The sequence below is a fragment of the Diadema antillarum genome, unplaced genomic scaffold (genome assembly GCF_040938485.1).
Source record: "Diadema antillarum isolate AM-2024a unplaced genomic scaffold, OU_Dant_1.0 scf00000000, whole genome shotgun sequence".
In the NCBI taxonomy this organism is placed as follows: domain Eukaryota; kingdom Metazoa; phylum Echinodermata; class Echinoidea; order Diadematoida; family Diadematidae; genus Diadema; species Diadema antillarum.
In genome coordinates this window covers 745,224-760,644 of record NW_027270889.1, presented here as the reverse complement: position 1 = coordinate 760,644, position 15,421 = coordinate 745,224, and the positions used below count along the sequence as shown (strand labels likewise).

The window sequence follows — 15,421 nt, the reverse complement described above, 5'->3', positions numbered from 1 at the left end:
ATTTATCTTATTTGTTCACAGTACTTGTGCAAATGTCCGGGCATATGTTTTATGATATTGTTTTCATAGATGCACACGTTACACTATCACATCATACATGTCTTTGAGTTTAAACATGATTTGATGAAGGCTAAAGGTCACAGGGACAAAAACAAAGTGAAACAAAGCAAACAAATTTGCTGTTTTCTGAGGCATAACTCTTACCATACTCACACTTCAAACCATTTTAGTGTCCTCATACAATGGAGCCACATTATAATGAGGTTTTATGGTAATAGATACAGCAAGATAACTCATGCCATGGGGTAATTTTGCAGTCTCATTTCTTTTGTTTCCTTTTGATTATATTCTGTCATGTTCTGTTGAATTATTTTCTTTTTTAAACAGGGATAATATTGAAGTTTGTTGAAAAAATCGGAAATCAAAATTTTCAGGTGATTTTGATACCTGTAAAAAGCAAAAATTCAACGTGTATAGACTTATAAAAACAATCTTAAATCAGATTTAAACTTACAGAATATCATGCCTGTTTAAAGTTTAAAGTTGCTTGATCAAGTAAGCATAATTATGCATCTGAAATGTCTTTTGTTTGCCTCTTGCGTAATTGTCTCAGAGTGGTCACAATATTGTTTTGTAACATACTAGATGGTGGTACGTTGTAATAGGCTTGGTAGCCTAATGTAAAATGCTACATGCATCCTATTTAGCACAAACTGTAGTTTGGCAAAATCAAACACAACAGAGGTTCAAGGGTCAAATGCAATACTGTAATGTCTTGCTACAAGAAAAAAAAGAAGAAGATAAACATTCATGTGAATTCTTCATTTGATCAAACTACTTTCTATACTGCTATATCCAGATTGCACTTCCTTTGTAGCTCAACTTTTGTTGCCCCAATATAACCATATTAACTCTTTGAGGACAAGCTGATTGTGCTATAACATGCATTTTTCTATAGACACCTGCCCAAGGATACTTGGGACTAGTATTCTACGGGTTGATATACAGATATGTCACACTTTGCCATCTTTTCTCTGTATCCTGTACATGTATTAAACTGAGTGGTCACAGTATTGTTTGTAGCATATGGATAATATATTGCAGGGATTGTCTTATATCCAGAGGTATTACTCACTACTGAAGGTCAACAACAAACATTATAATGCTGCATGTGAAATCTGGTAGAAACAGGCATTCTACAGTAATTGTTATGTAGTACATTGTACATGTTTGTCTAGGCAGTGCTGAAATAGAAATCAAGTTTTATGAAATCACAAGAGTCAGGTGCCTGCTCTCCCTTCTAATGTATCCCTTTCCCCCTTTTACCATTCCTGAAGTACAAATGTAGTTGGAGAAGTGATGTTCGACACGACCCAAATGAGATGATAGAAATGTAACGAACCAGGGTTCTTTTGAAGTTAAATACAATGTACAATGTACTAGGTGTTTCAAAAAACATTTCCCACTTTTGATTCTTAATAATTCAAAAACTATTAATCAGATAACACTGTCATTGATATGAGTGATAGCTAAATAGTGTACAATTTGGTTGAAGGTGGTTTGAATATGAAAGCATAAATCAGTTTTATTAAATCCATGATTAATTTCACAGTTAGGTTCCAGATTTTGCTCTATTTTCAACCCTCTGTACAAAATTTAACTTTGCACATGGGTCAATGGGTGTGTATGGGAGTGTGTGGTTAACACCCTGACAATGGTCCTGAACAATGGCCAGGCTTTGAATGCTTCATTATTTATTCATGAGAAATTCCACTATCACAACTAGTCTTTATTCAGCCTCTGGCAGTATTTGTGTAAAGTCAAACGCCTGCTGATACTGTCGTTGGGTCGCGACAGTGCTCTCCCTACTTCTGAAAAATGAAATTACAATAAATACCTTCTGTTCTATCGTAAACATGGTGACAGGAAGCAAAGAAATCAATTAGAGTTTGTGTATATTGCATGAAGCCTTAAATAAATCTACTGTGAAACAAATCGCCCCAATGATAAATCTTTTTATCGAAAAATCGAAAAATTTGTCAGACTGTTTAATTAGTAGACAGTTGTATAAAAATGAGGAACTTTAGATCATTTATGCTTATTCATATCCCAAATTTAGTGATATGTGAAGCAAAATTTGAAAATGATTGCCAGCTGGAATGAAATGTGGTATTTGCAAGCACATGGAAACATGTGCTTACTTTTTCCATGTGCATACATATTACCCTTTACCGTGCATGACTTCAGACTAGCAGTGCTCAGGGCAATCCACATGAATTATTGATTAAGCATTCATGTGCCAGGGAGCGCGAGACTGACGCCGAGTCAACAGGTGGTTCAGGCATGTCCATTGTTCAGGGCCATTGTCAGCACACACTCACATACACATCATTGGTTCCTGTGAAAAGTTCAATTTTTGTACAGAGGGTTAGAATTTGACCGAAATCCGAAACCTTACTTCAAAATCAATCTTAGATTTAATGAAACTGATTTATGTTTTCACATTCAAATTACCTTCAACAAAATTGTACCTTATTCAGCTATTTCTCATATCAATGACAGTTTTATTGGATGAACAGTTTTTGCACTATTAATGATCAAAAGTGGAAATGTTTTTTGAAACACGTAGTATGTCTAGCAGCCACTTATAATCCTAACTGCACAGGGCCTGGAAGACTCCCCCCCCCCCCCCCCCACCCCCCCCCCCCCCCCATATTTTCTGTGACCATATCAGGTACACTGCAAATTTTTGAATTCTGGCTTTATGACTTTTTTTCCATTACATATTAAGTATCTTTAAATCAAAACACTCTCAAAGGGGTATCTTAGAAGGGGAACAGTGAAAATTTGATTGAAATCAGATAAAAATTAGGGAGATTGTGAAGTTTCACTAATTATTACCACAGTTCTTGAACTGTAGGGCCTAAATATCAATATTCAAATGAGTTAGGTGATTTCATCACTTCACAATTTTCCATTGATTGTGTAAAAAAAAAAAAATGATGAAAATTCAAATTTTTTTCTGCTATTAAAGTATAAAATATGATATTCCTGGCTGAAATACTGATCAGTCAGATATTTTAAGATATCAGACTTAGGAATAGTTACATTCTAACAAAAAGCTAGAAATGACAAGTTCTTGTGTACTAACTATATGGCAAGTTGTGAGGCAACGACATCATCAACTCACTCATTTGCATACTGCATGTACTAGTATTCAGATTGACTGTTCAAGAACTGTTTAGTGAAAAATAGTGAAACTTCACAATTTCATAACTTGCGTAATTCTTATCTGATTTTCATCAAATTTTACTGTAGTGTTTCTAAAGGAGTAAAATTGTACACTGTACCCCTTTTCAGATGAACTTTCAACTGATCTCAAATTACCTTTAATGTACAGTATAACTGAATTAAGTCACCTTTATGGGCCTAGAAATGCTGATCCTTGACTCTGGGGGCAATATTTCTTTGTCCCCTTTGTTTGCTTTAAGTTGTTGTCTTGTTTGGCGGCAGGGTACAGTATTGTTTTGATAAACCATTATGGATATGTGTGGCACAATATACACCGTACAATGTACACTGTACACGTATCCTTCAGAATATATACTGTGTATCATGCAGTTTGGTTTGAATGTAAATCTGCAATAAGTTTGAGAGAATAATAAAACATGAACTCTTGCATAACCAACCCATTGCGTGAAAACATACAGTATGTCAGAGATCATTATGCAATGTAGTTTCCCCTTCCTCTTCTTTTCAGCTGTTGCAAAATTGTACACCCTCCGTTCTCTCACTCCCCTTCCTCTCTTTATTTCTTCCCTCACATCGATCTCTTCTTCAGTCTCTCAGTTCTTCTGTCTCTCTTGCACTTTCTTCTCAGTCTATGGAGCACTCAACATGTACGTGTATTTTTTGCTTATTGACACTGAACATTACAAAACCCGAGTATTCAAAGTGGGGGGGGGGGGGGAGGGTTAACAAAGAATTTTGATCTTAAACGTTATTTAGAATTATGGTATGCTGTGTGTGTCTTCAATGGTACAAGGACGATGTATGAAAATGTTAGAGACTTTCTCATGCAGCCATCAATATACAAGACAAACTCGGTGATTAATAAATTACATCGTCTCAACATTTTGATAGCAATTTGAAGTGGATTCTGAAAACAAAATAAAACTGAATAGGAACTAGAAATGTCGCTAAGGCGACTGGTATGCCTCCGCCATAATGCATGATTCTCCTAATAGGTCTATAGTACATGTGGACAATGTGTGATTATATTTTCACAAAATTGGCAAAATATCAAAATGACAAGTTTGTCACAAATGTGTTGAATGTTCACCTTCCTTGACCTAGGTTTAATTGGATGAATAGGAGAGCATGTATTTGGGGATTTAAGGACTTTAACATGACTTTGCCCATTCATAAGTTTATGCATTGAGTAATTTTTAAGGTATGGAGAAAAAGTGCAATTTCTGTATTGAAAAGTACATTGTTACCATTTTCATCTGGCCTTTGACTCTAAAATTCATAGGATAATCACTGTCAGGCAGAACATGCATAAATATGTAGAAAGTTTCAAGATAACTTGAGCCACTTCTGAGATATGGAGAAAAAGTTAGTTCAGCACTTTCCCTTGATCTTTAACCTTTTGACCTTTGAGGCAAAACAAAAAAAGTCTCCAGAGAATCTCTATTAGGTTATACATGCATACACCAAGTTTAAAAAAATAATAATAATAATCCTGCTGGCATTGCATAAATATGAGGGAAATAGTAAAATGTTGAAGTGTTGCCCTTGACCTTTGACCCCTGACCTTTGACCCAATGAACCCTAAATTATCTAGATAAATCACTGCCAGTCAGTTCATGTATATATACTATGTTCCATGAAGATACCTTGAACAATTTCCAAGTTAGGGAGCAAAAAGTGAAGTTTTGATATTGTTACTTGACCTTTTGACCTTTGACCTTTGACCTCATGACCCCAAACTTTCACCAGAGAATCTTAATTGGGTAATACATTTATACATTAAGTTTTAAGAAAATATCTTCAGGCATTGCATAGATATGGTGGAAATAGTGAAATTTTACGTATTTGACCTTGACCTTTTGACCTTTAGCATGTGCACCTAAAAGTTGATAGGCACAACTTCACCCCCTAATACACATACATGCCAAGTTTCATTAGGATACCTCAAAAGGTTTTTTAGTTACGCTGTCCACAAAATTCATTACGGACAGAAGGACGGACGGACGGACGGACGGACGGAAGGACGGACGGACGGAAGGATGGACGGACGGAAGGACGGACAGGACGGACAGACGGACGGACAACCCGAAAACATAATGCCTCCGGCACCACTTCGTGGCGGAGGCATAAAAACAGAGGCATACCATAATTCTAAGTTATTCTCAACTTTAAAGATTGATTTAAATTCTTTGTGAAACATCCCTTCGTCATTTGTTGGTTTTAAATGTGAATGCAGGTCATTCACCTGTCAATACATTTGTATGCCGCTGTATTTGTATAACATGACAGTACACTTCTCATGTACAAACTTTGTGCTGTGACTGTGAGTCAGTTGAGGCTACAGTCATGATACGAGAGTACATACAAAATTAAATGTACATTGTACATTTTAGTACGTGCTCCATTGAGACATGTAAAAAGAGACAGTGATTAAAATTTTGTGTTAAAGCTTGGCAAATAACAGCTTCATTCCCTGCAGATGTCTCTATAAACAATATTTTACTATACACCCTGCTATCACTGAAAAATCAACCCGGATGCAAAACTGGTGTATACTTCAAATAACAATTTATTTCAAGAAGAACATTCCAACCCAGCATACAATACAAGCATCATATTAGCATTTTTTTTTTTTTTTTTGTCTGCACAAGTGGATACCCGCAAGTAAAATGAACACAAATAAGTGAAAAGATGGATAAAGCGCTCCAAAAAGATTCCATGGAATGCAGCTGATGAATCTCCGGTTGCAGTTGCCATCACAGGAATCCTCGATGGGGCTTATGCCGTAGGATGAATTTGAAATTTACGTCTAATTCTTTGAACTGTAAAGCTAGTTGTAATACACAATATTTTCTTGTTCGCACAGAGTCAAGCTATGCTGGCAATTGTTGCTGTAGCTGGGGTTCATAAGTGAGTAATTATGATGGCTACATCATGCTGCGGCATTAAGTGGATTCTTTCTCCTCTCTCGTTGAAACAGATGATCCACTCATACTCCAAGGTATGTCCCTCTTCTGGTAGCGCTTCTTCATTCTCACAGGAGTTCAAGCAGTAATGGCGGGTCATACACATGAGCTGATAAGCTGTCAAACAAAAAAAGAATGCACAAAAGAAGATTTTCTCATTAATTTATTATATGTCAAGGTCAAATGTCACAGAAAGAAAATGGTCAATTAATGACTTCTAGGGTAAAGGCCATTAGTTCTTGCTACGTTTTTGACCCAAAATGTGGTATTTGTAATCATTGTGAGGTGATGACATCGTCACCGTTTCTACTTTGTGTAGAAACCAATAATAGTTGGAAACTTGAAAATTCTGTAACTTTCTTGCAAGTACATTATTATCCAATTTTGAAGACATTTCTGCCACTTTGATTTTGTGCTACATAATGAACTCAATCTGTATGTAGTGTGGAATTTCACTTCAAGCTTGTTGTAGCAATTTTGCTTACAATTCCACTGAATTAATAATTTATAATGCAATGAAGAAAGAATTAATTGCCTTATGTAAACTCACTAAATGTTCCCTAGATATCCACTGAATTAATCATTTATAATGCAATGACGACAGAATTGATTGCCTTATACAAGCTCACTAAATGTTTCCTATACGTGCATTCACACTGCATAAAACAGTATACATGTATGGTGAAAAAAAGCAGCACAATAGCAGTGAAATCAATTCCTGAATGGGACCATTCCCAGATCATTTCTGGAATGTCATTTCATGTTTGGCATAAATGTCTCAAAGCTAGGAGAGTTGCTCAATCCCCATAGTACAAAGTGAAATTCTGGTGTCTTGTTTTGGTTGTTGTTGTTGTTTGAGGGGTTGTGGTTTAGTTTTTACCAGGCCTGTCACAAGTTTCCATTTATAGGGACTGTACAGTACTGGTTGAGGTGAGGTTTCAGCTTGTAACGTTTTGCGAGATATTCAGAAACCACTCTATGATATGTGAAAGAAAGTACAATTCTAAGAGGATTCAAAAGTTTATTTGGTGAAAATTGGTTTTGAACTGACCGAGATATCAAAAAACAAGGTAAAACAAAGAAATCCTAATAAAAGTTGTGGCCTGTCAAATTTATTAGGATCGCTTTTTTGGATATCTCAACCATTTCGAGACCAATTTTCACCACATAAATATTGAATCCTTCTTGAAATTATATGCTCTTTCATATTTCATAAGAGGTTTCTCATTATCTCACCAAAAAATGTTATATACCTGACGTTAGCAGGCCTCGAAATAGGATTTTGGAGGGGCAAGGCCATTCAGAAAAGGGCACTTTTTCCAAGAGGCCAGGGCACTTAGGTCAGTCAGAGGGGCACCAAGGCCACATTCGAAAGGGCATGTTGGGTGTTTATACGTGATGTGAATGCCCCATAGAGCTGTATGCTATCGACCGTGCGTGCGCCGCAGCAGACGACGTTAGGCAGTAGGCCATACGCAATACGATGTAGGTTCTGTAATGTACGTTCTCAACGCACACGCCGCGCTCGCTTTGGAGCACTTCAGGCGCCATTTTGCTTTGAGCATGCGGCGCGGGTCGCGCGGGCATGAATGCAGAGCGAGAGAGATGGCAATGCTCGCAGCCGTCCGACAGGCCTTATACTAGCATGGCTTGCGACCACTTGCTCCGGTTCGCCGCTGCGCTGCGGAGGCAGTCGGGACAGTAAAAGCCGGTCGGGTGTAGAGACATGGAAATTTACGTACACGTCATCTCGTATCTCGGAAAGATACTTTGAGTTTGAATCAGATATATTGGGACGCGAGTGAACTGAAGGTATAATATTTGAGTAGACTTTGAGAAAGGGCATATTATACGTCATACATAATAACTTTCATTCTAAAAGGGCACCACTGCCACAAGAAAAAGGGCACATTTTTTTTTGGCCGTAACTTTGATCAAGGAAAGAAAGGCATTGTGGCCAACGAGAGGGGCACCAATGGCCATGGCCGTTGGTGGCCGTCGGTCAATTCGAGGCCTGCGTTAGGTTTCGACCAAAACTATAAGATCCCTTGAACAGTTGAACTCAGAACCCCTATTCCATTTCCTATGTACATGTATGCATGTGTTGCCCCGCAAAATCTGCAGAGCATAGCTTGAGGAGAGATGCATTGTGGCAGGTATTATTAGTCCCCCCCCCCCCCCTCCCCCATCTGTTCCATGAAATACACATTATACAGGCAAATATATATATTTAAAGATAATGCTGTATATTCCATAGCGAATCCATGTTGTACTTGCTACAATGATATTACTATCAAAACAGAGACTTCACAACACATTCTTGCCATGGCTAAAGCACCTGTTCGGGAGCTGCTTACCTTTATTACACTAGTTATAATATCATTCCTAGCTATGTTGGCATGAGGCTATGACTCCTCGTCAGTCTTGGTATATTTCCAGTTGAGGACAGGGACCCACTGCAGCACTGTACTCCAGTCTGTGGCGTAGAGGACTCCAACACCAAGAAAGCCCCCCCAGATCAGGCCTGTTCTCCTCCTGCAATACAACCACGGAAATGTAGTAGTCAACAGGGTTCCGCATTTTGCAATGTATTAAACAAGTTTCCATGAACAGGAACTACCGGTACATGAACCAAGAGACTACGGGCATTTAAATTGTACTGAGTGTATGCTTGCTTCTCTCTAGGTAATCATGTCCAGTTTGGAAGTACACACTGGAATTATATGCAACATGTGCAAACGGTACATCATCTTTCACTGACGCACTCCTTAAAGGGTGTGTACAGTTCTGGTCAGGGTGAAGATTTAGCTTTTAACGTTTTACGAGATATTCAGAAACCACTCTATGAGATGTCAAAGAGCATGCAATTCTAAGGGGTATCAAAAGTTTTTTTGATGAAAATCGGTTTTGAAATGTCTGAGATATCCAAAAAACAAGGTGAAACAAAGAGATCCTATTAAAGGTGGGGCATGTCGCCTTTTATTATTATCACTTTTGGGGATATCTCAGCCATTTGAAATCCAATTTTCATCAAATAAACGTTGAACCCTTCTTAAAATCACATGCTCATTCATATTTCATTAGAGGTTTCTCATTATCTCACTTAGGAATGTTCAAAACAATGAATCCCCACCTCAACCACTACTGTACAGTCCCTTTAAGATGATCAACTCTCCCGAGTTTACACGGCCGCTGGTGAACGGAAGTGGCTGCCATCCGCTAGCGTTGAGCGGGTATAGATCAAACAAGCGTTAGCCTTTGCCAAAGGCAGCTCGCAATAATTTGTGGCCGTGCACAGTCACAGTGAGTGTAGCAACCTGCGAGCAGAGCTGAGCGAGCTGTGTGCGAGTCTACCGCTCGCTGTGACCAGGAAGGTAAGACGAAAACTCGCTGTGCAGTCTTTTGGAAATCGAAACAATGATAAACCTGCTGATGGTTGGTTTACAGCTATTGATGCAGTTTAATGCACTGCACCAATTCTTAGGTTTACTCATGATTCTTCACAGAAAATTCCTTCTTTCTTGTCTTAGCCTGTCTTGGTCCTACATACACAAACATATCGGAAAGTACAGTTCACCTGGAAACTATCCCTGCTCAATGCTAGATGGCGCACTCCTTAAAAATCCCAAAATTCCAAGCGGCAGCATTTCACTTTTCGACTGAGAGTTGACCATCTTATGTAGTGTATAGGATCTTTGGTGTGACCTTTGAAAGTGCAGCTCCGATCGTGTGAACTCCCGTTTATTCAAAATGGCCGTCAGTGAAAGACGATCGTGTACCATTCCCACATCTACTGCATATAATTAATAAGCTTCGTTCTCGGTAAGTTGTGAATTGTGTACATTGTATGTCAATATTGATAACATAGACATGAAATCTAATGAAGATTGTTTTGAATGAGTTTGAGGTGACAAAAATGATGTCAAGTATCAAAACTCAACGTGATCGACATGTTCACTTTCTGTTCGCTTTGTGTTGTGGACCATTCTGGTACAGTCCTGTCGCATTTTTACAGTGACTGGGCTGTGTATAGACATAGTTAGCTCAGCTCAGGCCCTACAAATGTTTTAAACAAGAACACAGAAGGAGATACGGAACGCGGAAAAAGCCTTGGCTAACGTTAGAGATCTAGACCACCTGTAAACTAATCTTGTAAACTAGATCTAGAGTAAAAGCCCCAATTTTCGGACACTTAAGCTTTTTTGCAATATTTATTCAACTCAAATAAGGCCAAGTAAAAAAAGAAAGTAGTTTCTCGTCCGGGTTTTTTGAGCAAGGCGATGAGGGAGGTCCTTACTATTTGATATCTTACTATGTTTTTTCGAGGATTGTCAAAATGAAAATAATTAAATATACCATGTTTCTCGTCCGGTAATTCTGAGAAAGGTAATGAGAGGGCTTTACTATTTTCTATATCCAATTAATGAAAATAAATGAAATATCACTCTGGTAGCTGTGTTATGAGAGACCAGGTCCCAAGTGTATGTCTTGTCTGCACTCTGTGCATTTTCAAACAAATAGATATATGTACCATACTTGAAACGAAACTTCATGCATGCAGAAATACATTTGCTTTTTCTTTCCACCACAGATGTCGAGGGAAAATGACCATCTTAATACTGGTGTTTAGTGTTGTAATGGCATTTCTGATACCAGTGTACTTGCAATTCTTATGTATTGTGCTATTAATTGAAACAGGTATAAAACGTGCATGTCTTTCAACAAAATAATGTACGACTGAAATTAATTCCATGATATTCAAAACACTGCTTTATTTATCATTTGTGTTTGTGACTTTTTGACTCCACACAGCTGGTATGTATCTGCATTTCTTCATAGTACAATTGTAGCACATTCAACTGGAAACTGGTTTGTACAATTGCAGATGGATGTCAAAATGATACTGATATGGCATTATAACATTAAACATTTAAAGATGTTTCTTCATAATCTAAAAAGACATTTGATAATCACTCATCATTTGGATGATTAATGATTGTATACCAAAACTACATATGTAGTAAAACATGTACCTGTGCTGGTAAGTCACATTCTCCCTTCATTTCTCCCATGGCCATCATTACAGTGCTACCAAGAAGCAGCAGTGATATAAACAGCAAAATACAACGTGTAATGACAATTTCAGTTCACGCTCATCAAAACTGCTTACTGTGTATTACTTTTCAAAGTTTTGGCTATCAACATTCGTTCGTGGGTGTATTTTGTTTGTTCGTTTGTTTTGTGTGTTTTTCCCTCGTGAAAGACGTAATGATTTCTTCGTATCGAACGTAAACTGCATGTTTACCGTAAACAAGCCATTCAGCTCAGCTCAGCTATGGCGCATTCGATTCATCGAACTTGCAGTAACCTCTTATAGGCAGGAGCACATGGCGCATTCCTTTAAACTTGAAAGTGAAGCCACGTGTTTGCACATCGGCGCTTCCACACACAGCGCGGCATTTTGCGATCATCGTTATAGCAGACTTTCCGATTCCAGTCAGGGGAAAAGGAATTGGAATACTTCGGAAAATACTGATGTTTAAAATCCAATAAAATGAAAAATGCCTGAAAACAACGCATGATTATGTTTTCATAGTAAACGATAATTGGAAACACGGAACAGAGTATTGCATCCGCTCACAAAGAAGCTCTCTTGAGAAGATGAAAGCATTCCACGTCCACTGCTAGATAGTGGAAGCTTCCATAATCAGCCCAGCAAGTTTTTGGAGGTACATTCTTGCACTTGTACACATTCATTGCGAGAAAGCAATCAATCAACGCTGAACATTGCGTAGTTTGGCATCTTTATCGTGCTGGTGACAAGCTCGATGCTTCGGCATGTGTGATAACCTTATGTTTAGAGCCTGTAGGCCTCATAAGTCGACGAGTTTAATTCAAAATAGCAAAAAGAGGGAGATTGAAAAAATGAGAAGTCTGGTAGAAAAATACGAATTTTGGAGCTGCTGAGTACTAATTTGTGCTTCCAAAGGTTGGCAGCTCTGGTATTTAAAGTCGTTCGCTGTGTACACGTTCGCTGTGTACACGTGCGCTTGAGATCGGTTCTCTCCATCACTGCACTCCACGATTCTTTTTTTCCAGCTCCAGAACGCGCGCATGCTATGCTGGCTGGCTGGTCTCCTCTATTATGTGGTTACATTGCGCAATCAATCTAGCAGCGCATGAAGCGGACAGCGAGCAACAGCACGAGAAAAATGTACAAAAGGTGCTCAACGTCCTGTCTACATCACGACGTACCGAGTGCTCTGTACATCACAGCCCAGGCCGCGCCCGCCCGCCCGCGCCCATCCAACTACATTTCAACTGCTTTGTGGGTCATTCCTTCTTGTCGAGCTCGCAGTGTGAAATGCATGCATTATTATATACGCACTACAGAAGCTACAGCTAGCTGTACTACAGCTACAGTGTAAGTAGAGGACGCAAGCCGTAACTAGAAATGAGACATCACGATTGGTAGGTAAATTGTCGATTTTTTTTTTTCGGCGGCCGAAAAAATAGTAAAATATCAAAAAAAGTCGATGCGGCAACTGAAAATCGATGCGGGTGGGGAGCGGGCTGGGACGAGAATTATGAATTTCTTGGTATTTTGAGCGCCATTTTGAAAATAGTAAATAGTAAAAAAATTGATGCGGCGGCCAAAATCGATGCGCGCGAGGACGAGAAACTGGTTTCTTTTTTTACTTGGCCTAATACTCCACAAAATCATTAATATCTATAATAATGTATGTTTCATATATCAACCTAATTTTTCCCAATTTTTGATTATTGTTAAACAGATCATAAAATTTTACAAAATCCCCAAATATTATCACCATGTCAATTCCCCCAAAATCAGACAGCGTCTCCAAAATTCGGACACGCGTGCAATGTCAATACGCCTACAAGGTCGCTGAAAAATCCGTGCGCGCCATAACTTGTTGGCACAAGGTTGCATCGGGGATGTTGCAGCGCCCGTTCGTGTCCGAATTTTGGGGACTCTGCACTTGCATTCAGCCCCTGTACATTAATTCACCGCATCGGCACGTACGGAGATTTTGTTTTTCTTTTTGTGTTTTTGAGGATACCATCACACTCTGAGCTTGCGATAAGCGAAAAATCTCGCAACAGAACAGCGTGATTTTTCAATTCTTAGCGCTTTTTCGGCGACCTTGATTCTTTACATGGGCCCTAATTCGCGCGCGCTTTGGAAAAGTTGCGGCGATTCCGCGTTTTTGACGGCAAAATTTGGGATTTTAGATGGATTTTTGGAGGTGACTCAGAAACTTTCCTGTGTGGTGAACGAGTGTGCAAGTGTGTGAAACGATGTGATATGCTTGTGCTGTGACAGTCGACTTTGCTGCCTTGTGATAAGTGGTAAGTGTCCAGATATATTTGGGGGCCGGCCGAAAATTGGGGTTCTTTAATCTAGATCTAATCCTGTAAACTGATCTTAGTTCCTCCTAACCCCGGGACGCTCCGTATACACAGTTACACACTGTGGGAGCGTCCTGAGTCAATAGAGTGCTATATCGGTAAGCTTGAAAAACATACACAGTCTGTCACAGATTTTCGCACCTCCGTAAGTTTCGAATATCACGAGGAAAAAACGTACTTTTATAGTATACATAAGATTCTTATCTAATTAATACCCTTCGTTCACCTTGTTCTTGTTCACACTGGTCCAATGATCTTGAAAAAACGTTTTTTTCATGGCCATATACGGGTCCGTAGTCCTAGCTCCCCATCCCATTCACCATTTTCGAAATCAGTATGCAGTACACTGCGCACGTAAATATTCATGTGCTGGCGGAGTCGCAATGCGTTTAGCCTTCTGACAAGGCCTGCGCGCGCGCACCCACCCAGAAAGCAACGCAATATACAGCGGGAGGGTTTGCCAACAGTATGATAAAGCCTTGCCACAAAGCTACACGACTTGACGGCCAGCGCATGCGCACAAATCTCAAATCCATTGACCGTATAAGATGTAGTTCTCCCGAGTTCCTCTCGACCGAGTCGCATTTAACTCATCAAACCGAGCAGAAAGGGACTATTGCCAGAACCAAAAGTTGAACGCAGTCAGTCTTCAACATTACATCTTCACCTGTAAGTCTTCATATTGCAGAATTTTTGCGATTTCATATTGATTTTTAGGCGCTACACTTCGCCTGTCATGATCATGTCTGCTACAATGCGCAGCCCCAACACTGCGTGTTGGGGCTGGTCGCAGTTAAGTTCCTCCTAACCGCAGCAGCGACCCCATACGGACAAGTACAGCGCCCCGCGACGGGGTTAAGTTCCTCCTAGTCCTACCGGTAATTACATTATCCCGGTGTGACTTGGATAGTAAAAACAATACAGAGATACTTTGTAACCAGTGATTATTTCTGTTCTTGGTCAATTAATTGGCATAAAATTTTGAAAGCACATGTCATACAATAATCAAAACGTAACTGACGCTAATCTTTACGTTCGGGACTACGGCACACGATCCCGACTTCTATCGCACCGAGTCCCATGGTTGATGGACGGCCTAGTCCACACACGTAGCGTAACTGCGGTGCAGTGGAGCTGGAGGAACAAAATTTTTCAGCCACGTCGTAAATGTAGAAATACTTCCCCCTAAAAAAACTCACCATGATCTCGCCAGATCCAAATATCTTGATCCGATGAGCTTTGTGATTGGATTTTGCGTTCCCGTCATATTGTCGGAGTTTTCTCTTCAGAATTTTTCTCGTTCACGGAAAAATGGAGATTATCAGATGCTCTGGACGTTGAGGGCGTGCAGCAAGAAAGGAGTCACAGTCGAATCAGAGCTTTTCTTGACTCTAGAATCATCGATCGATGTCTGGAAGGGGTGGGGGAGGGGGTGGGGACACAGAAGGGTGGGGAGGGGAGATATCGCTTTCTTGGCTATGGTGGTCTTGGCATTGCACACTAAGGAGGTTCGAGAAATGGAGTCACAACAGTCTTATTCGCTTTGATCCCATGCTCGAAGCCGCCACTCAAAAATATTTGAAGTATGTGTCAAACTGGATCTGCCGCTCAGATGCTCATTGCATAAATCACCAGCCACTTTCCAAGGAAGATTATGTCTTTGTGATTTGGAATTACTTTTCGCTATCCCTATACTTACAAACGATGGGTGGTAGACAATGGTAAAGGCACGGGGATGCGCGAATAGAAATTGCTCAAATATTGCTTAAATA

The 15,421-nt window shown here is 39.5% G+C and overlaps 1 long non-coding RNA gene across 1 annotated transcript; it reads right to left on the bottom strand.

Annotated features, from left to right (window-relative positions):
- Positions 1–5,898: 5,898 nt before the first annotated feature.
- LOC139742890 (uncharacterized) lies at positions 5,899–14,985 on the bottom strand. Its single transcript, XR_011711746.1, has 3 exons — positions 14,849–14,985; positions 8,576–8,753; positions 5,899–6,335 (listed from the first exon to the last, which is right to left on the bottom strand). It is a non-coding gene; the product is annotated as an uncharacterized lncRNA (long non-coding RNA).
- Positions 14,986–15,421: the final 436 nt, after the last annotated feature.